This window comes from Chelonia mydas, chromosome 1 (assembly GCF_015237465.2).
Source record: "Chelonia mydas isolate rCheMyd1 chromosome 1, rCheMyd1.pri.v2, whole genome shotgun sequence".
In the NCBI taxonomy this organism is placed as follows: domain Eukaryota; kingdom Metazoa; phylum Chordata; order Testudines; family Cheloniidae; genus Chelonia; species Chelonia mydas.
In genome coordinates this window covers 274661139-274682236 of record NC_057849.1, presented here as the reverse complement: position 1 = coordinate 274682236, position 21098 = coordinate 274661139, and the positions used below count along the sequence as shown (strand labels likewise).

Sequence of the window (21098 nt, the reverse complement as noted above, 5' to 3'; positions counted from 1 at the left end):
ACATCCATTCACATTATAATCTGAGTCACTAAATGAGCTTACGATTTCAATACTCCTTTTAGGAATCCTACTCCAAAAGATGTAAAGGAATTTGTATAGACTTCCAGGGTCTCTATTTTCTACACTTTATATATGAGTTGACCCACCCTTGTATTAACTATAATTTAGTGCAACAGGAGGACTGACAGAAGAGCGGGATGCTATTTTAAAAGCAAAACAAATATTAAACTATTGAAAATATTTACACTGCACACTGACATTTTACATATCTCTATAGAGCACTAGAAAGAAAATTGGCATTAAGAAAAATTTGGGTGGTTTGCTAAACTCACTTGCTCATTTCTGTGAGCTGAGCTAATGCGCCAGCAGTGTTTCTGTGCAAAAGAACTAAGACTTACAAAGTGATTACTGGAGTTGACACCTATACAAGGAGTACTTGTGGCACCTTAGAGACTAACCAATTTATTTGAGTATAAGCTTTCATGAGCTATAGCTCACTTCATCCTTTTCTTTTTGTGAATATAGACTAACACGGCTGTTACTCTGACACCTATACAGAACATCTGATTTGAATTTAAACTTTTTCAAAGTTCCAGGGTGTTTGGATCCAGTTTTTTAATATGGGATTCATCTCTAGTTATGAAAGACAGTATTATAATTTACTCTTATTAGTAAATGGTATGGTATATTTGCAATAAAATCTATTAGAAACGTTGTGATTGATAGTACCATATGAAATCCTCCAAACCAGAAGTGGAGTTTAAAGCTGCCTTTTTTGTCACACCACAGCAAACCATGTAGATGGCAAGGTGGCCTTTCCCGTCAGTCCAGTTTGTAACAGCACCATAACTTAGCAGTACCTGAAAAAGTGACCACTAATGAGATACCAAACGTATCCAAAACAATAGTTCAATATGACAGCCACTCTGCAATTCTTTTGAGTTAGGTGAAGGAAGGCATAATCAACATAACAAAATAATACAATGGGTGTGATACTGCCATCTTTCCTGGTCTTGACGCCCCCTGTAAGTTGTTGATCTTGCTCAATGGGTCTTCAGTGGCTTAGCCCTCCAGCCAAGTCACACAGTCTAAAATGGATGAACCCCTTCCAGGGTAGCAAATAGTTTGACAGGCTGTCTCCCCTCACCAGTGTTTTCAGCGCCACCTCTGGGCCCCTTGAAGTCCTGCCTTTCACTTGGGCTTCCCAACAGAGCCTTTTCCCTTTCTTCAACCACTTCACTAGTAGACCAGTGGGGAGACCTGGGCCCGCCCCCCACTGCAGGTCCCAGTCCATGGATCCTACACACAGCAGCAACAGTTGCTCTTGCTATTCCCTAGCCCTCTTCCCATATAGCCCCTTTCTCTTCACCCTTACCTTGTGCTGAAAATTTCAGATTCTCTTCCTCCTCGCTGAATGCAAGTACCACCAGAACTCATCTTCTGGTTCTCTTCTTGAGCTGTGACAAGCAAGAAGCACCCTTCCTTGCTTCTCTAGTCCCAGCCAAGAGCTGACCTGCTCAGGTCCTGCGACTCCTTTTATCTGAGCCTGCTGGGCTCTGATTGGTTGCTCCTATGCAGTCTCTCTAGGCAGGCCTGAAGGACCCACCTTAGCTGCTTCTTTCTTGGAGCCAGGATGTGGTAGGAATGTGGAGCCACAAGCAGGGGGCCTCAAACGGCCCAGTACACCCTGTCACAAAGTAGTTACCAAATTCACCCTTTGGATAATTTTATTTGAATTATAAGGATTATCTTGAGGCTAATTCTCTTCCTATAATCTAACTGACTGAGCATAATAATATTCAGAAAGTTGTCTTCTTTTAGATTGATTGATGCAGAAAGTCAGACAGTTGCTCTGTTTAAGAAATGCATTTAAAATGTTATGGACAAGGACCTAGTTGTTTCCATTTTAATACAATCATCTCTCTCACTGTGCAGAGTGCAAATTCACTAATAATTTATTTGCCACATCTTTTGCAAAGAAAACAATCAATTTCAAAACTGTCATTTTATCAAGAGGAGATAAAATCATGAAAAATATAACGCGCTTGTCAGATAAAACAATGGAAACAAAACTTACTAATGTCCCCTCAGAAAGCACACATTTGCACATTTATGCACATTTCAAAAATATTCTACAATCATCTTGGAAATGTTTCAAAACAAGGAGGACCTTTAAATGACTCATCTTTGTATGCATTGTAAATTCCATGCAAACAGTCAATGAATCTGCACCATCAATCTGGCTCAAATATTGACTAATTCAAATATATAGATTTATAGTCTTAAGTTGTTTAGGAACAGTTGTATTTATTGTATATGAGTATACACACAAAGTAAGACACATATTGTTTAGGTTTTATAAGGCCTTTCCTTCATCAGAATAAGAAATTCTTACCTTTCTCAAAGTAAAGCATGTTTCCAAACCTATTTTCTTACTATCAAATTAGATATTTAGCTCCAAGCACAGCTCTCTGTAGGTGAAACCCTGGTCCCAGTAAAGAGTTTTGCCACTAATTTCAGTGAAGCTAGCATTTTACACTTTGATTCTCAAGAGCTACTTCCTTTGAGGTCTTCATAAGAATAGACCACGTAGCCAGAGGTGCTGACTTCCCCAATTCCCAGGAGGTGCTCGATCCCAGCTCTGCCCCAGGCCCTGCTCCCACTCCACCCCTTCCCCACCTCTTCCCACCCTGCCCCCACCCCATTCCGCCCCTCCTCCGCCTCTTCCTGACCCCACTCCTCCCCCCCCCCCGAGCCTCCTGAATGCCGCTGAACAGCTGATCGCGGCGGGCAGGAGGCCTTGGAAGAGAGGGGGAAGAGGCGATGACTGGGACCCGCCGGCGGATGGGGAGCTCTGAGGGGGAGGATCTGATCCACAGAGCTGCCGGTGGATGCTGAGCACCCACTATTTTTTTTCCTGTGGGTGCTCCAGCCCCAGAGTTGGCGCCTATGAGCATAGCACACAGTAGTAGGTTGGCAGCTGTTATTGCAAACATTCTTTCTAACATACCTCAGAAACATCTGTCTTCCCCCCTTCCCCTTCATCCCCATGCTACCCATTCCACCACCAGCAATAATGATATGCAGGTATAAGACTCACTGGGTGAAATCCTAATTTCCTTGAAGTCAAAGGCAAAAATTCCATTGACTTCAATGGGACCAGGATTTCATCCCCACTGTTTCTTTCTAGAAAGCTGTGTTTTCAAAAGTCAAGGAAGTAATACTGTAACTGTAAGTGGTAATTAGAAATCTGATTAGAATGTGCAGAGAAAAAATATGAAACTACTAAAAAAAGGAAGGTTCAAAAACCGCACTGACTTGCCATTAAAGCAGCAAATACATTCTTAGTGCATCCAATTTAAAATAAGCTTTGGGAAGCAGACACTTGTAAACTGTAACAATTCTCATTACACTTTGTCATGATATTAAGAAGAAAAAAAAACAAGACAGGTTTTTAATAAAACAAATGAAAACATTGATTGTCTTCTGTCTCGGAAAGTTATTGGTGAAATATACAGGTGAGAGTATGCAAATACTGAATTATAATTACTATCAATTTCATCCTGACTATACTACAGTCGATTTCATTTCACAGTGATATCTAAATGATACTACTGTGATTCCATTCTGTTGCCCCCAGGGCTAAAAATTACAATGGAAAAAAATGCCCATTAAACACACAAAATAACAGGCAGGTCCTCCCCAGACTGAAGTTATTCAAAGCAAAAAAAAAAAAAATCAAACTCAAGGCTCCTTGTCTATCCTTAATTCATTTTTTTGTTTTGTTTTTTTATTTCTTGGTATAAAATCACACATACATCTAAACATCAGCAGTACTTAAATGGGGCCTAAGCTGAAATTAAACAAAGAATGGAATTCTTAATTCTGAAATGCTTTGGTTTCTCTGAATTAGACTTCTAAATGATAAAATATCATTAATTTCCTTTAAAAACACTCCAAAATAGCTTACATAAACATATAATATATTTATTATATCATAATTTTAGGAAAAAATATATTCCCTAAAAAATGAAAACTATTAGAAAAAGCAAATAATTTTTCAGTGGCTTCTACATAGTCCATTGCTTCAATAACGAAGTGAGGTATAATACAAACACTGAGATTACATTTTAGAAAATAAATAAGGCAGAATGTAAACAGAGGAACCATTTTGATTCTTCCAATGACATACTTATGGATTCTTTAGGGATATTGTCATGGTAACTTTGGTCTGGGAGTTTGCTCAGTAGGAATATGACACAATGACACAATGATAAAATGCTTCTTTTAACATCACATTGGGTCTTAACCTCCTATTTCATAACTGCAGGTGAAAAAATTATTTACTTATTACTAGAAATAGTTGAAAATTTGAATTTCTGTCCAGCGATAATTTACGATATTTCAACATTTGTTTTCATCACTAATCAATATAAAAGGTTGAAATAATTAAATTTTTCTCAGAACAGAATGATTTAAATTCAGATATGTCAAAATGTTTTGCTTTCACATTTTCAATCAAAATGAAAATTCCTGGGTTGAAACATTTTGTTTTGGTTTTTGAACCAAATTGAAATTAGTTTCAATTTGGTTCGATATTAAATTGTGTCTGTCTAAACTACCACTGAATGTCATCTAGTCACACTTTGGGTACCTTTTTTGGATGGGACTCTCGTGATACACCACAGCGGTTCAACCAAAGGGATGTATCATGGGAAATGTAGTCCAGCCAGGTAGGGAACCAGCCTACATACAGCCCATAAAATTAGGCCCCTGAACTACAACTCTCATGAGGCAACACAGCAGCACAGCCAGATATCAAACTGACCTGATAGTGGTTTTAAAAAATTAAATGTTTCAATTCAGGAAGAACCTGAAATGAATTTTTTTTTGTTTTTAATCAAAATTTAAATTTTTCCTGCAGAAACAGTATTTTCTGTTCAAATAATGTTGCAATAGAAAATTCCCAACCAGTTCTGTTTTTTAAGTTTCCACAGTTAGGATCATTTTAGACTTGATTCTCATGGTCTTTCACCTTGTTTAGTTATTTACACCTCTGCTTCCAACTCAGAATGATGCAAAGTAGTGAGGGGGGACAGGGGAGGGAGAACAGGCCCGCTACACACTGAAACAAAAGAAATGAGAATTAGAATGAGACACCATTATTAATGTGCAAGTTAAATGTGATTAGGATTCATTTTCTATATGTACCACACTAAATTAACAAATTCCTTCTATTAAGCATTCTATATGGAACTGTAGTTTCAGCTGTAATTACTTCTGGAACAATTGCTCCGATATCCTTAAAGGGCTAAATTTTATCTTTGGGCAGTCCTGAACAAAAGGCAGTGTGTAAGCAGCATCACCTGAAGAGTAGTCCTGGGAGGTATTGTCCTCTGAAGCACAATTCCACTCTGATTCCTTATTACTCCTGACTGGAGAGGTAGTAATTTGCTATTGGCCTACACTATTTGACTTAGAAAACACCCTGCACTAGCTCATCTGTGCAGTACAGTGCATTGGGGAGGTGGAACCTTGGCTCCATCCACTCCCCACCTTTCCTGGCCCACTCCCTGACCACACATTATGCTCGTGAACAAGCAGAATGTACTTACTCCTGCACAACCAGACCCTAGGTCCCAGCCGTGTGCACAGGGATGTATGGAGTACCTTACTTCCCCTTTCCTATTTGCATGGGTATGATCACAATCCATCCCCAAAAGATTTTTAAAGCCCTAACAAGTTTTTCACTATCAGTACTTCAAAAAAGAGGCCCATGACAGTCTTAAACTCAAATTCCACACATCCTGGACTGCCACTGAGGCTAGATGGCAGTCCAGGATGTGTGGTTTCAGGATAGTGAATGCTCAGATCATGCATTCCCTGTACTCTTCCTTCTTGCTGTGGTCTAATGAAACAACAGAGGAATGTCGCTGGTAAGGTTCCTGATCTCTGAAGTCCAGAGAGGGCATGAATTTCATAAGTATAAAGCCACTGCCACCCATTCCAAAACAGGAAGAATGAGAAAGACAGCATAATGTGGTTGCTTGCAATGAAGCCAGTCCACTGAATTGGTTGAATGGTTGCCTAGCTTAGACACTGGTGTAACCCACATGATTTACACTGCAGTATTTGACCTTTTTTTGCCCCAAGAAAGGAAATAAACTGGGGGAAGGAGACATGGATTTGAGCTGGAATACTCTCTCTCTGCAACTCAGCTAGAAAGGCCTAGAAACATCTAGAAATAGGGTGTGGCAGTTACTAGATATGCTCATTAGCTCTTCTGGGTTCTACAGGAAGTTTTCATTATGGGCACTCTACTGGGCAAGTCAGAACCCTAATCACCTTGTGATAGCTGAACCAATCAGAGCACAACTGGGTAAGAGTAAGAGTTAAAAAAAACAGAAACTAAATACACCTCTGGTCTACATGGACTCAGCAGGTGATCCATGTAGGACCAAAAGATGGGTTTGCTGTGAGGGCAGGGTCCCAATACCTGTAACACTTGGGATACAGGTTAGTGTTATTCCAGCTTTATTTACTAGGGAAGCCCCTCCATTCAGATAATATTTGGTCCATCATGGTGCATTTTATGGAATTAGAGAGGAAGCTGGGGGAGGGGGGGAACATATTTGCACAGATTCATAAATTCCAAGGCCAGAAGAGACCATTGTGATCATCTAGTCTGACCTCTTATATGACACAGGCCATAGAAGATCTCCAAAATAATTCCTAAGGCATTTTGTTACCCCCTAGAGTCCACAGAGCCTGTGGAACTGATATTTAACTATAAGCTAACTGCTTTAAACTGGGATTCTGTCTGAGGGCAGATCCACGCTAGAAGGGCTACTTCGGTGCAGCTGCACAGCATCTGCTGCAGAGCGTGCTTCCGTCGGCATAATTACTCTCCCTCCATGAGAGTAGGAAGCTATGTCGGTGTGGACAGCACTTAGATCACTGTAACTTGCATCACTTGGGGGGTATGGGCGGGGGGCTTTTTCACATGCCTGAGCAACGTAAGTTAGATCGACTTAAGCAGTAGTGTAGACCTGCCCTCAGTTAAAGAGAGATAATGGGGAAGCACTGAGTGAGGTGAGAGTTTGTACATTCTCTCTTGACTTAGGCTACATCTACACTACAACCTATGTCGGCAAAATTTATGTCGCTCAGGGGTGTGAATATTCCAACACCCCCATCCCAAGCAACACAAGTACTTGTTTGTACTGCGTAATGTCGGCAGGAGAGCTTCTCCCATCGACATAGCTTCTGTCGCTAGCAGGGGTGGGGTTTTTATGCTGAGGGAAGAGCGTTCTCCCGTTGCCATAGAGCACCTTCACGAGATGTGCTGTAGCAGTGCAGCTGTACTGATACAGACATATAGGTATCTCTATCCGTATAGACATACCCTCAGCTGAGCTTAGGGGGATAATATGGTTCCATGTAAAGTGAGAGCCTTACAGAGCTCCAGGGAATGGATATTTTATATGTTGATCCCAATATCTGTATCACTTTGGATACAGGCTACAGATTTCTGTTTCACCAGCAACTGAGAAGACCATTCAGATATATTAACCCAAGGACTGGAATGGCGATAGCTGTGACGATTCCAACATTGTTTGTTTGCTGACAGGGTACTATGAAGTGTTTGAAAGGACTGAGAGGCTGCCATTCTCCTCAAGCTCTGAAGGGTCCAGGTGACACACACCCCAGACTGTGATCGCAGTACAAAGACTGAAAAGCCATCTCTGAAAGAAGGTCAGAGGGGAATGTGTTTTGATGTCTGTGCTAAAGTATAGAAAATTGAAACTTTATATTTGAATGTACTTAGAAATAAAGTGGGAAAGTCTGTACAAGGAACACCAATAGATTTACTGTCTAATAGCTTTTGTGTAACAGTTGCTCAAAATATTCTAAATGCTATTTACAATGTTTTAGAATAGTGCTTCCCAAACCAGGGCTCCCTTGGGGACCCAAAAAGTGTTCATGGAGAAGCCACAAGCATTTGGGGAAAATTGTTATTTTCAAATTAAGAAAACTATTGAACTGGACTTAAAAATCACCTGTGTCTTATCTATGGGTCTGCATCTGATGCTTCTGCTACTGGGAACCTCTCTGTGCCCTCTGCTCCTGCAGGGGGCCTTCAGCAGACAGACTCCCTGCAGGTGAAATTTCTCTGGTGAAAGTCCCTCCTGGAACAGAGAGCACAGAGAGGGTCCTGGGGCTAGCAGCACCAGCATTAGCAGACAGAGGATGATGATTTTAATAAAGTTAAAGAGGAAAAGAAGCAAATGAGACAACAGGATGGTAGTTCCATTATGTTTGGATTTTCATGTCTCAGTATTGCTGTGGAAAGTCCACAGCCACAATGTGCCATTTGTTTTCAAGTGTCAGTAAATGAAAGTGTGAGGCCAGGGAAGCTACAGTGAGGTTTAGAAACCACACACCTAGAATCTGTGCCACAATGTTTCCTTTGGAAACAAGAACTAAAGCAGAGAAAAAGGTCATGTCTAAAGACACAACTGTTCCTCAAAAAGCCTGAGCAGGATTTTATGTTGTGGCCATGCAAATTGCAAAATGCAAGCAAGCACACACATTGGTGAGATCTGTCAATTGCTGTGGGAAGTAGAAATGCGTAGAATTATGATTGTTGAATAAGCAGCCATAGCCCTGAAAACCATTCCTATATCAAGTAGTACCATACGTCGATACATTGATGACCTTCCAGAAAATGTCCTGGAGCAGTTGATACATTTTGCACTGCAGCTTGATGAATCCACAGACATAGCCAACATGGCTCAGCTTCTGTGTTCTGTGAGATTTGTCAAAGCAGGTATAACAGTTGAAGAACTTTTATTTTGCAAAGAAATCTCAACCCAAACAACTGGTGGGGAAATATGCAAGATCCTTGATAAATTTGTATTGATAGAGGTCTTAACTGGACTATGTGTGTCAAATTTATTAAAAGAACAGAGTGAAAGTGAAAATGCTATTAAAGACCAAATATTAACTAATTTGTCTGGACTGCGTTCCTATTTTAAAGAATATTTTCCTGGAATTGAAGATGAATCTCCAGATACTCACTGGATTCAAAACCTGTTCTCAGTAACAGCTGACTCAGTATTTTGGTTCAAGAAAATTTCTTGACTTGTCAAGTGACCACACGCTGAAGACCACACTTTCAAATTGAACAAACCATGAATTCTGGATTTCAGTTAAAGGAAAGTATGAAGAACTCAGTGATGAACATATGAAAATGCAGCTTCCATTCACTTCCAGTTACCTCTGTGATGATGAGTTTTCAGCAATGATTTCTGTGAAAACTGAACATAGAAATCATTTAAACTTGAAAAACAACTTACATCTGGCAGTATCAGATTCAAACAAACATTGTACAACTTTGCAGTTTGATACAGGCCCATTCTTCTTATTAAAATCTTAGGCTGTGTCTGCCCATGTCAAAAAACCTGTATTTTCAAATTACAGTTTGAAAAACATGGGTTAATTGGACTGTATAATTAAACAAACTATATATAGTTGAATAAATTTACAAACCAAATCAAACTCTAGTGTCCCTCTTGAAGCTAATGTGCTGAGTCAGCAAAAAAAACCAGACAAATAAAAAACAGTATTTGGTTGCGAGGATCCATGAAGTTTTAAAACATCTGTAAGGGATCCTCTGTCTAAGAGTTTGGGAACCCTGGTTTTAGACTATTTTCAAAGTTTTCTTGTGAATTAAATGTTTGTTTTACTAAGAAATCACATGATATTCTCTCTTTGAAACTGACTGGGAACTATCAACATCTATTTCTCAGGCTTTTACATATAATAGCTCTGAGGCTTAACTCTGAATAATGATTTCTGAAGAGTCCAGGAAAGACAGAACTTTGTTCTATGCCTCAGCAAAGACTTAAGCTGAGGTGCAGGAAGAAGGGAAGTGTAATTCATCTTATTCTTCAATTTCTGTACCTCAGCTCAACAGCAATGCTGAAGCTGAATGAAGCCTTTTCACCACTTTCTGTCTCAAACAAATCTAAGATTACTTGCTCTCCAGTCACATAATATGACTCCTCCCATTTCATCTCTCTGTGCTACAGCAGTTACTGTTGCCAGTACCCATTTGAACGAATCTGGTGTTAGCATGCATCCTTGTCTTACTTTCACTATGCTGTCAGCTTCTTGTCTACTCGGACCACACTCGCTGGCTTGCTGTAGATCTTCTCAGTCAGCTTGATCAATTTCTCAGGGATCCCATACATTCTCAAAACTTTCTATAGCCCTTTTTGCCAAATGCTATCAAAAGCCTTGTGAAGTCTCTAAAGCTGTTGTAAGCAGGTTCATTTGAGTTCTGTGTACTTTTCCGATAGCCGTTCTATCACTAATAGCTGATCTATTGCACTTCATCCTGGCTGAAATCCGGCCTTTCCCCTTCCATGTATCTCTTCATTCTCCTCTGCAACGTCTTGGAGAATGCTTTTCCTGGCACACCCAAGAAGCTGATTCCTCTGTAGTTCTTGCATATCACCTGATGGCAAATGAAGAACATGATAGGGTTCATACTTGTGAACCGCATATGGAAATCAAGTGTGTTGTTGTGCAGATCATTTGAGGCCAATATTGAATTGAATAAGTTAATACTAGCGTCAAAGAGGTCGAGGCTGAAAGCAATTGAAAGAATGCCAAGAACTAAGATCTAGGACATGGAAAAATAGAAAGAGCCAGCCATGAGAAAGAATAGAGAGAAGCTGTGCAGAAAAACATCACGTCTCTGGTGAAAGAAGAAATGAACGTTGAAGTATAAAAAATGGGATTATGAGAGTGGCTGCACAAGTGGGCTACAAGGCCAGATGGAAAATGGATGAAGTGCGTGACAAGTGTAGGAAGATGACGGAAAATAAAATGAAATCTTTAAGAGCTGAGTACAATAGGTTGACCAGAGAGATAAAAGAGAAAACAAAGAGAGATAGAAACAATTAAACAGGCAAATAATGTAAAGAAGCAGAAGAATATGTTAACAGAAATCTGACTCAGGGGTTGTTGAAGATGTCAGAAGTGAAAGACAACTGCAGGCAAATAATTGAGGATGAACAAAGAAGAATAAGCAATGGAAAGAATATTTTGAAGAGCTGTAGAATGTACAGAACACAGTAAATGAAGCGGTCCTGGAGAAGTTTCTCAGCACAAATGAAGGACAGCAGAGGTCAGGATTCTTAGAAGAAGTAGCAAAGATCTTGAGAGAACGCTTGAAAAAGAAAAAGGAAGTGACAACAGAACCACAGAACTGCTGCAAGCAGGTGATGCCCAAGCTATTCAACGAGATTTACAAACAAGAGGAAGTTCAGAATGAATGGGGGAAAGCAATAATAGCACTGATCTATGAAAAAGGAGTTAAGTGGAGTGAAAGAACCACAGAGAGAGTGTTATATAGAATCTTTCATCATCATCCCCCCACCCTCCTCTCTCACTACATTGGCATTTTATAACTATTTTAAGGTTAGTAGTAAAAACCTATCAGGAGGACATTTTAAAAGCAGATTTTTTTTTTCGGGATGGGAGCACATTTTGGGCCTGTAAACCTTGATAGTATCCCTTTAAAGTACAGTGCAACAGGAAAAAATGAAATCCAACCCTTTGAATGAGACTGGAGCCACGTTGCAGAAACAAGCAAGGCTGCATAATGCCTGATAAGCTTCCCCAATCCTACAGAATTCCTTCTACTCTGTTATTTTACATGATTCATTTAAGCAAGCAATTTAGTTTTCTTCTAGATGCATGGTTTGATGAGTTTAAACAGTAGCATGTGACCTTTGCTATAGCAATATAATCTCCCCAACTCATACATAATACACTGAATCTATTATCAGTTTGTACATATGTCAAAACTACTTTATAATATATAGAGACAATAATTCTTCAGAAGGAAATATGAGACTTCTATGTTACTGTTACTTCATCCTCCCACTCATCCTTATGCTGTTTTTCTGTTTCATCAGCCCGTTATATTCTCTTTGACACCGAGATTGTAAACTTTCTGGGGCAGGAACTGACTTTTTTGTTACTTTGTTTTGTACAGTGCTTACCACAATGGAGCCCTGATCCTTAACTGGGTTTCCTGGATACTACTAAATTAACATAATAGTACCCAAGGTGTAGAATTACCTCTCTCAGTAGTGTCCAAGGCTGTGTGCATAAAGCGTTGCTAAGTCTGTCATGGCTACTGTGTTTGCCTACATCAACACAGTTACTTACTACTAGCTGCTAAAGGGCACTGAAGTTATTATTTGCATTATACTAGTGCCCGATGCCCAGATCAGAGCTCCACTGTGCTAGGTGCTGTACAAACACGTACCAGAAAGACAAGTTGAAAGGAGATTGTAGCAGGAGGCTCTGAACTGAGACCTCTTTTGATCCCACTACATTCCTACAGAAGGTGACCTGGGTAGTTACAAGCAACTGAGAACACCAGTTGTTGGTGTTACCCTCTTGTTGTTGTAAATCTCACAAGATTGTCATTCAATACTTATTAATGTGTCCAGTGGCCTGATTGGGGCAGAGACCCTTTATGCTAGATGCTGTAAGCCTTTGGGGGCAGGGCTTACTATCTCTATGTACTTTACTCGTATTTTGACGATTCTACAGTATGAAAGTGCAAAAGCAAAACAATTAATTCTTGTTTCTCTATATATCAGTTTTACTTTAGAAAACCAAACCAAATTTAATAATTTCATATCTATTCATTGTAGTTCCTGTGCAGGTTTTTTCCATCATATTATTTTTATATCACTGTGATGGTATGGACTAGGTCCGAAGGCCCCCTGCTGGAGGCTTTGGAGCCCTGCCTCACCCTGTCCCAGAAAAGAGCAGAGGAGAAGTCCTTCAGGCAGCCTAGAGTGGCTGCAGAGGAGCAACCAATTAGAGGGGCTCCAGAAGCAGCCAATCAGGGGCCAGAAGGGCCCTATAAAAGGAAGTAGCAGCAGCAGACCACCCAGTTGCTGCTTGGAGGTTGAGGAAGGAGTAGTGGGTGCCTGGATGGCTGGAAGAGCAGCAGGATCATGGACTGGTCAGTGTGGGCGTGTTGAGCCCAGAACCTAGACAAATGGGGTGTGGATACTGTGATGGACCCTGGTGGTCTGGTTAAAGACTGAGCCTAGGGAGGGTTGCCAAAAGGACATCAACTGAGGGTATCGAGATGGGCCCCTGTTGGGCTGTTAAAGAAGGCAGTGCCCCTGGGGGGAAGCCTTGGTGCTATGGCTCCATACCAGGGCTGTGAGAAGGAACTAGAGACTGTACACCCCGAAAGGGGGGACACCATGTCTGACTTGACCAGAGGGCTGAGTCACTGAAAGAACCATCAGCCGGGGGCATTTGCAAGAGGTGGGTGCCACCCCATTGTAAGAACAAAAAGAAAAGCAGGTTCACACCCAACTAGAAAGGGGATGCCTGTGAGAGATGGGTGCTAATGCTGTTACAACCATTATCAATGGGCATGGAACCTAATAAGTGAAGATGTGGTCTGTGTCCAGAAGAACTTATAATCTAAGTGAGCCAGAACTGGTGAGTGATGTTAGTAGACACTGGAAGGGAGGAAGAAGAAGATAGATGCAGTATTTCTTTAAATGTGCAAGGAGCAGCCGGAAATGGCCAGGAAGTGGCTAACCTTACATGCCTGTGGCACGCCAATCGCCTACTACAAGGATTCATGCAGACAATCCTCTCGAAGAACCATAGTTAACAGGGTAAGGAACTGTTCTTTACCTCTTCTGAACAGCACAGCAGATTTGTGAAACTCTGTGGTTCTTGAAGGTTATCTGTAGATTATTTGTTCATTAGAATATTCATGTTTGTTTTCTGTCAATAAATGGTCATTTTTGCAACATCCTGTACTATGAATTTATTTAACCAAGAGCAGGACATAGAACATCACACAGTGCTAGCACAAAATATTTTTATAATCCTTTCCCAATATCCTATGATTGTCTCCTTTGTGTCTCTGTGCTACAACAGTCTGCACAGGAAGAATAAGACATGCTAATGAGTTAGTCTCTCACATTACTTTGCACAGTCAACAAATACTTATATTTATTCTGTACCAACAATCTTGTGACATAAAAGAGCCACTTCAAACTGATATGTGCCTTTACTCCTCTGACATTTGAAAACTTCCCTATAGCTTATCTCCTAAAAGAGCTGCTGCTTCCCCAGCAGAAAGGGTGTTTGGTTAGTTTTGGATGAGGTGGCATTCAGTCCATGCACAGGATAGAGCCATAAGCAGGGTATCGCTGGTCTAAGATCTATTCAAATATAATCTGATCCACTGACAAACTACCCAAGAAATAGGTGCAAATATTTTCCATTCCAGCTGTCAAAACTATCAATCCTCAACAACGATTCTGAAATCTCAGGAACTAACATCCTATCAACAAGTAGTCACAGCCCAGTATAGCGTTTCATCCTTTTATTCCACATTATAAAAATCACCACTGTAAAAAGTGTATTCTTCAAATTATGGACTCCTGGTCAGCATTAAGTTTCCAAAGAGTGCACATGATCTTCTAGTGGGTGTTAAAGTTATAGCCAGACCTAGATTATTAAAATTGCTTCACCTCTTGATATCTACATTATAAAACATTAGGAGTATGGAAACATATTCAAACCCTTATTTTTCAGGACACAAATCCAGGCTAAGGTTTTTACTGATTCTGTGGGGGAAATATTTTGCCCATAGACAAAAGACAAACATCCTTCCTCATGCCATTAGATCTGTCTGTATATTTGGGGTTATCAACCACAAAGTTGCGAAAGACAGCTATTCTTCCTTCCTGAAGGAATTAGTATGGTCAACCATACTAGTTACATGAGCCTATTCTTACACTTCAAAGGAGCGTTATAAGGCTCAGCCATCAATGTTTGTATAGTGCTTGAAAAGAATAAAGACAAATTATTATGTATATAGTTTATATATAAACATTTCTGCTTTCTATGGACACTTTGTTAGCATCTCCTAGAAAATTTCTTATTCCCTTTCCTCTGCCACCCCCTTCCTTATCCTCAAGATGAACTCCTAGAATCCACCCCTGCAAATTGGTGGTATTATTAATTATTATTATTATTATTAACAGGGACATGTAGCTCATTTTGAAAATATAATCAGCCATTTAGATCAGATTTTCCACTGGAAGGACAAGCCCACTTTAACATACAGTGACTGCTATCTCTGCATAATTAGATGATAATTCTAATTAGATTGCTACAGAGTTCTGTGACTGAGGTCATATGAGAAAGAATGACCATGCTGTAGAAAACTTGAAATTTGCAAAAGCCTGAAGCAATTATTAGAAATGTATGAAGTGGGTTTTATAAACCCAGTAATATGTGACAGCTGAAAGCACTTTGCACTTTTGTTGTTTATTGCTGGAATTTAAAAAGGTGCACAAATGCTCACTGATCAGCTACAAAATCTAAAATGGAGAATGTTACTATGGTTTTGACCTGTTTTTTCAAAGGTGCTGCGCCTTTATGGATCCAAATGAATTCATTGGGATTTGGGGACACTCAGTTCTTCTGAAAATAAAATCATTTCTGCTTACAAAATAGGAGACTAGCTTTAACCCTTTTTATGATGGAAAAAGTTCAGTTTGGTTTGTAATCACCCTACAATGGAATTGGATAGGAGTTTCTTAACAAATCTTGAAGCCACATTGAAGACTTAATTGTTTCATGACTTTAGACAATTTTTAAAGTCATTTTGATGGATATTCAAAGTGTTTTCAAACAACTTTGTCATGTGTACATAAAGTTCCAAATCTGCAAGTGTTTCTTCATTGGATAAGGATATAGCATATCACACTTTCTTTTTAGAAAGTAAAAAGCCAATAAATCAGAAATTGACAACATAGCCTACCCATATCACAGGATTTTATGACAATTTATCAAGACAGCTGGTCCTTCCCAGGTGACAGCTGTTTCAGAGTTTTGGGTCCCAGACCCTAACTGTCAGTCAGACAGAGAGGATCCAACCCCACCCCCACCGCCAGGACTGGAGAACAAATGTCTCCAAACAATACTTGCTAGTGCCCCATCTGCTGCATATGATAGTAGTGGAGGGAAGTGGAATGGACTCTCAGATTCTGCCTTTGTGGTAGAGGGTGGGGCACCAGGCAACCAAGTAACAGCTACAATGCTGCTACTGAAGGTGGATCTCTTTTCTCCTCTGCAACACCATACTCCAAGCAGACCGCACAGTTCCCAAATGCTCCTCAGCACAGGAGGAGGGAGAAATTTGACCTACACTGTAAGTGGGTTCCTGCCCAAGTTATTATCATAAAGCTTTTACTTCTTTCCCATCCTTTCTGATGGTCATTTACTGCACCAGGTATAAAAATGACAAGTTCTCTTGGAAGGGAAGTTGTACATCTTTTCCAGTCAGCTGTGACCAAGGGTGATATATACAATAGGAGATTGTGACATTAATGCATTGCTCCAAGTAGGGGTGGTGCAGACTTGCTCCCTCCCAAGAGAAGCTTCAGATAGATTGTACCTCAGGAAAACTCCATCTCTCTTTAGCTTATCTGCATGGAAGAGAGTGTGTGCAATCTGCTCTCTCTGTTAGGGTTACAGGAGATTCCTTGCAGAGTGCACCACCCTCTGCTCCACAAGTCCATGCAGAGGGCTCCCCCACAAACCCAGGCTCCTCCTTCTTGTGCCCTAACTGATTAGGAACTTCTGGAATGAATCACACAGATGCAGTATATAGTTTTAAAACAAAAGGCCACAGAGCCCTGGTTTAATCCTGCAGCTCACAGAACACAGCAGGCAGTTTATCTGTTGGTAGCTAACTGCACTCTCTAGTCAAAACCAAAACCTGGAATGGAGTCACATTACTGGGCCCATATACTTGATACTCTTAAAGACCATCACAGATAATGGAATGGATGCTCCACAACCACTACACTCCTTACCCTCTGTTTGGCCTCCTGTTTTCCCCCAGCAAAAGCAGGAGTAAATGGATCCTGTGCCCCACACAGTGCAGTTGCGCAAATGAGCCATTGCAAGGCCCTCAGCAGTGACCTTCCAATCTAGCTTTAAATAAGTAGCACAAGGTGACCAGCCCCTGAAGACAAGGAGCATACCTCCCGAGTTTTCAAGTGGCTAGTGCGGAATGAAGTGCCACTAAGCTTTGGCCCATGCGCCCCTCTATAGATGGAGACAAAGTGGCAGACAGTCCAAACCTATGTGCCAGGTTGCAACACTACTCACTTTGGGGATCCTCTCAAACGAAGGGCGTGGGGTGGGGCAAACTGCCCCTTCTCCTCCCAGCCTTGTATGCAGGAAATGTTCACTTCATTTAGGATAAGGGGATGTGGGGGCAAACTGGGAGAGTCTCACAAAACCCAGGACGGCGGGGAGGTTGGAATATGTCACCTCTTCCAATTTTTGTTTAATTCTACCCATGACCTCTGTCTCTGCTTCTGCCTGTGCAACATTGTACCTCAAAGGCTGAATCTAAGTGCTGTATGTTTTTCTTTAAGTGAATGTAAAAATATTAGTGAAGGAAATGGGAAATACAGTTTAGCAGATAGTTACATCTCTGTTAAGGCAAGCTGTTTAAAAGTAGCAGCTATCTCTCACAATTGCATTAATGGTTAATTAAGCACTGAACACAATGTACCTAGGGCAGGCAGATGACAATCCAAACTTGTCCAGTGCTAAAACTTTTAAAATAGTGAGTCTCTGATTAGCACAAAGTTACTAAGTTGGTTTACAGCAGATTTTGACCAATATCTATATCTAAGGCAAGAATGTATATTGCAAGAACCATCATGAAACAAATTATTACAAGTAAATTATGAACCCTCCAGAAGGAGAATTTAAAAGAAAGTGCTGACAGATTCTTAATGCTGTAGTGCTGCCAGATGTTACAAAATGACCCTATAGTGCTGTTGTTAGATGTTTGGCTGTGTGTGTGTGTTCCCTCTGCATGCCGTCCCAGCTCTGCACAGACAGCTGCCACAGCAGACCTTGAGTGAACCACCCAAGGACCACAAGATCCGTGAAGGTACAAAGGTGCCCAGCCAAGTTTATTGTTGATGAAGCACGGTAATAGCATTTGGCAGACTCTACGAGGATACTAAGACATGTATGCTCGTGACAATGGATGGAGCTCAGTGAATGGCGGGACTTTCCATTCCCCCCTAAGCTGGCCAAAGACACTCCCTCTGAGATACCTCTTTATACACCAATACAAACAAGTTATATATTGTCCCTCTGAGGTGGCCAGGTGCCACCCTCTGACGTATCCAGGGGCCACCCATTACCTTGTACATGTTGGTTCGATCAAGACATCTCTATCCATTATGCTGTCATTCTAATCTTATCTTTAAAATGGGTCAGTGTGTTCCAGTTATCTTTGGGGAATGTGCTGGTATCAGAGTGTTTTGGTACCATCCTTCTGGAATGTGTTCATGTGTGTGTTCTTGTGCCTAGCACTGCTTAGGAATGTGTGTTTCTGCAATATCAGCCCTGTTCTTGCCAGATTCTGTGAGAAGGCCCTGCCTTCTGCACACAACTGAACTTTGCTTTATAGCAGCAAAGCTTTGACCATTACTTTAGTTTAGGTCTCTGGCCTCATACCAGGCCTCTAATACAAGGGCTTATGTTTCAGGCTTTCTTCCTACTACAAGTGCCAAAGTGTACATCTAAAACTTGCTGAATGATACAACTAGGTTGAAGAAGTTAATTCATCAGACAGGGGCCCGAACCACAAACTGTGGGAAAGCTCAGATCCAAAGTTCAAGGTGTTTCAGATGTGATGTTCCCATTCTATTTAATATGTTCCAGTTTGTTTTTTCAGTCAACATTATTAAGTGTTTAATGAACTACTGCTCTTGATTCTCCCCTCTCTTACATTGGCATAAGTCAAGAATAACTGCACTGAAATCAATGGAAGCAAACTGCTATGAAACTGGTGAGAGAGGAGAATCAGAGCTACCATACCAGGATCTGGTGTAGGAAGTAGAAGTGATAGGAATGTTATCAAGTAGCCTGAACATGAAGCTACCAGCTGTTGGTATTAGAGACTTTGTGAGCACTGTTGTACATTTACTTCATTTAGGATAAAGGGACAATGGGAACCAGAAGGGAGACTTAAGTGGTTGTAACCATACTCGGCAGAGCCACTCCCATTTCCACAACTACACAGTATCATTGACTGCAGTATGGCATCTTTAGTGGACCAAAACACTCTAGTATTAGCGATTGCTGGGTGAAATTCTGTGTTATTCATCAAGTCAGATTACCATAATTGTTCCTTCTGGCCTTAAAATCTAATAGATCTATGAAATTGCTTGATACTGGCCCTAGGTCAAAATTTTCAAAAGTGCTGAGCATGCACAGTACCAGTGGGAGATATGAATGATCAGCACGTCTTACATTCAGACCGCTTATTTAGGTGCCTAAATAAGGATTTAGGTCCCTAATTTAGGCCCATATATTTGAAAATTTTGGACATGGTCAAAATAAGTCTATGTGATAGCTCAGAGGACAGAGGCAAGAGACAGATAGGAAGAGTTTTGTCATAAAACTTTTGACACATTTGTCATCTTGTATCTATTTGCATCAAGATGAAAGGAGCTGAAGTTTTATATTTTTTTCAATATCATTTTAAAAACCATAGATCCTGTTACTTTTCTGGCATTTGCTTTACATTGCTTACTTCTTGTGTCTGACCATGTGACAGTTTACATAAATTTTCATTAAAAAAACAAATCACATTATCAGCAGGTCTAGCTTTTCTATGCTTATGGGCTGCAATTTTCTATATATGAAATCTAAAGGCAGCAACTTCCTGGACACCAACGGATAATTCTATGTGCAAAATAATGACAAAGAACTGCAAGTCCATGGTACTTTCTTTTTCTTATGTTGTTTAAATGTAAGTGTTCATTATACAACATTGTACGCAATTAGATACTGATCGGCTGCCATACAGAATATCCTGGCTGGGAAAACAGGTCATTTTGTTTTTCAGCCAATTAAGGAGATGAAATGCTACCGGTACAGGATGCACTTACAGTACTTTCTCACTCTTTTCCAGCCCAACCCATCAACCATTCCAGGTGCAGCACTGACTTAATCTTTTGACAGAAAAGCTCATTTTTCCTGGAATGTGGTGTGTTTACTTGGACAATGTACAAATAGATAGCAAAAAGAGGAATGCTGCAGCTCAGAATGATAATAAATATGAATACCAACCCCGGTTTGTTAGCCTTTTGACTGACTTCTGAATGGTGGCAAAGAAAATGTAAACACCAAGAAACCAAACAACCGGTAACACTAGTTCAGCACTTCCTTGAAATTATCCCATGGGTTCTGTGGCCCATAAAGAGTTTAAACAATGAAAACCAACTTTAATGTCTCTTGCTTCAAAATAAGCAGTTCAGCTCATGATAAATTACTTTAATAATCCTGCTTGCTCCAAAATAAGCAGTTGTTTAAGAAGTGATAACTTACTTTAATAATATTTCTTACTCTAAAACACATATTAGCGTGTAACAAATTGCTTCCATTAATGCGCCTACCAAGAAAAATAAAAATACAAGGTTTTAATGGGGGATTGGCATGCCACACCCAAAAGAAGAATCAACATGGAATCTGGGAAATAGAATATTTTAGGGCCCTAAAATTATCCGTATTTTCTCAAGACTCATACTGTCAGTTTTTCTTTGTATTTTTTTAAACCATCTTATTAAACGCAGGAGTAGACTAGAGTATAAATAATAAATAGCACATCAGGCTTTGAAGAATTCTATGCCTGTAAAATGTTCTTAGAAGCAGTACAAACTGGTGGGCCTTGCTACAATGTTTTTAATCCATTAATCCAGGGCCAGATCCCCAGCATGTGTAAACTGGCTTAGTTTCATTGGCCCTTCATCTTTGTGCCATGAACAAACTGAAAAAAATCTGTTTGGAACACTCAGGGGGACACATTATTTAGGATGTTTTCATAGTAAAATCTCATAATTATTTCATTTCTCCCGCTCAAAAAAATGGTCTGTGTAAAGTAACGTTTAGGAAATGTGCAGCTCTGGCAACTAGGTTGAGGC

General features: G+C 40.3%; 1 long non-coding RNA gene across 2 annotated transcripts in view; it reads right to left on the bottom strand.

The window, feature by feature from the left end:
* Positions 1-3154: 3154 nt before the first annotated feature.
* Positions 3155-21098, bottom strand: part of LOC122465895 — a 36487-nt gene continuing 18543 nt past the window's right edge. For both annotated transcript variants that reach the window (XR_006291028.1, XR_006291027.1), the window contains one exon: positions 3155-5125. This is a non-coding gene — a long non-coding RNA (uncharacterized LOC122465895). The remainder of the gene's footprint in view (positions 5126-21098) is intronic.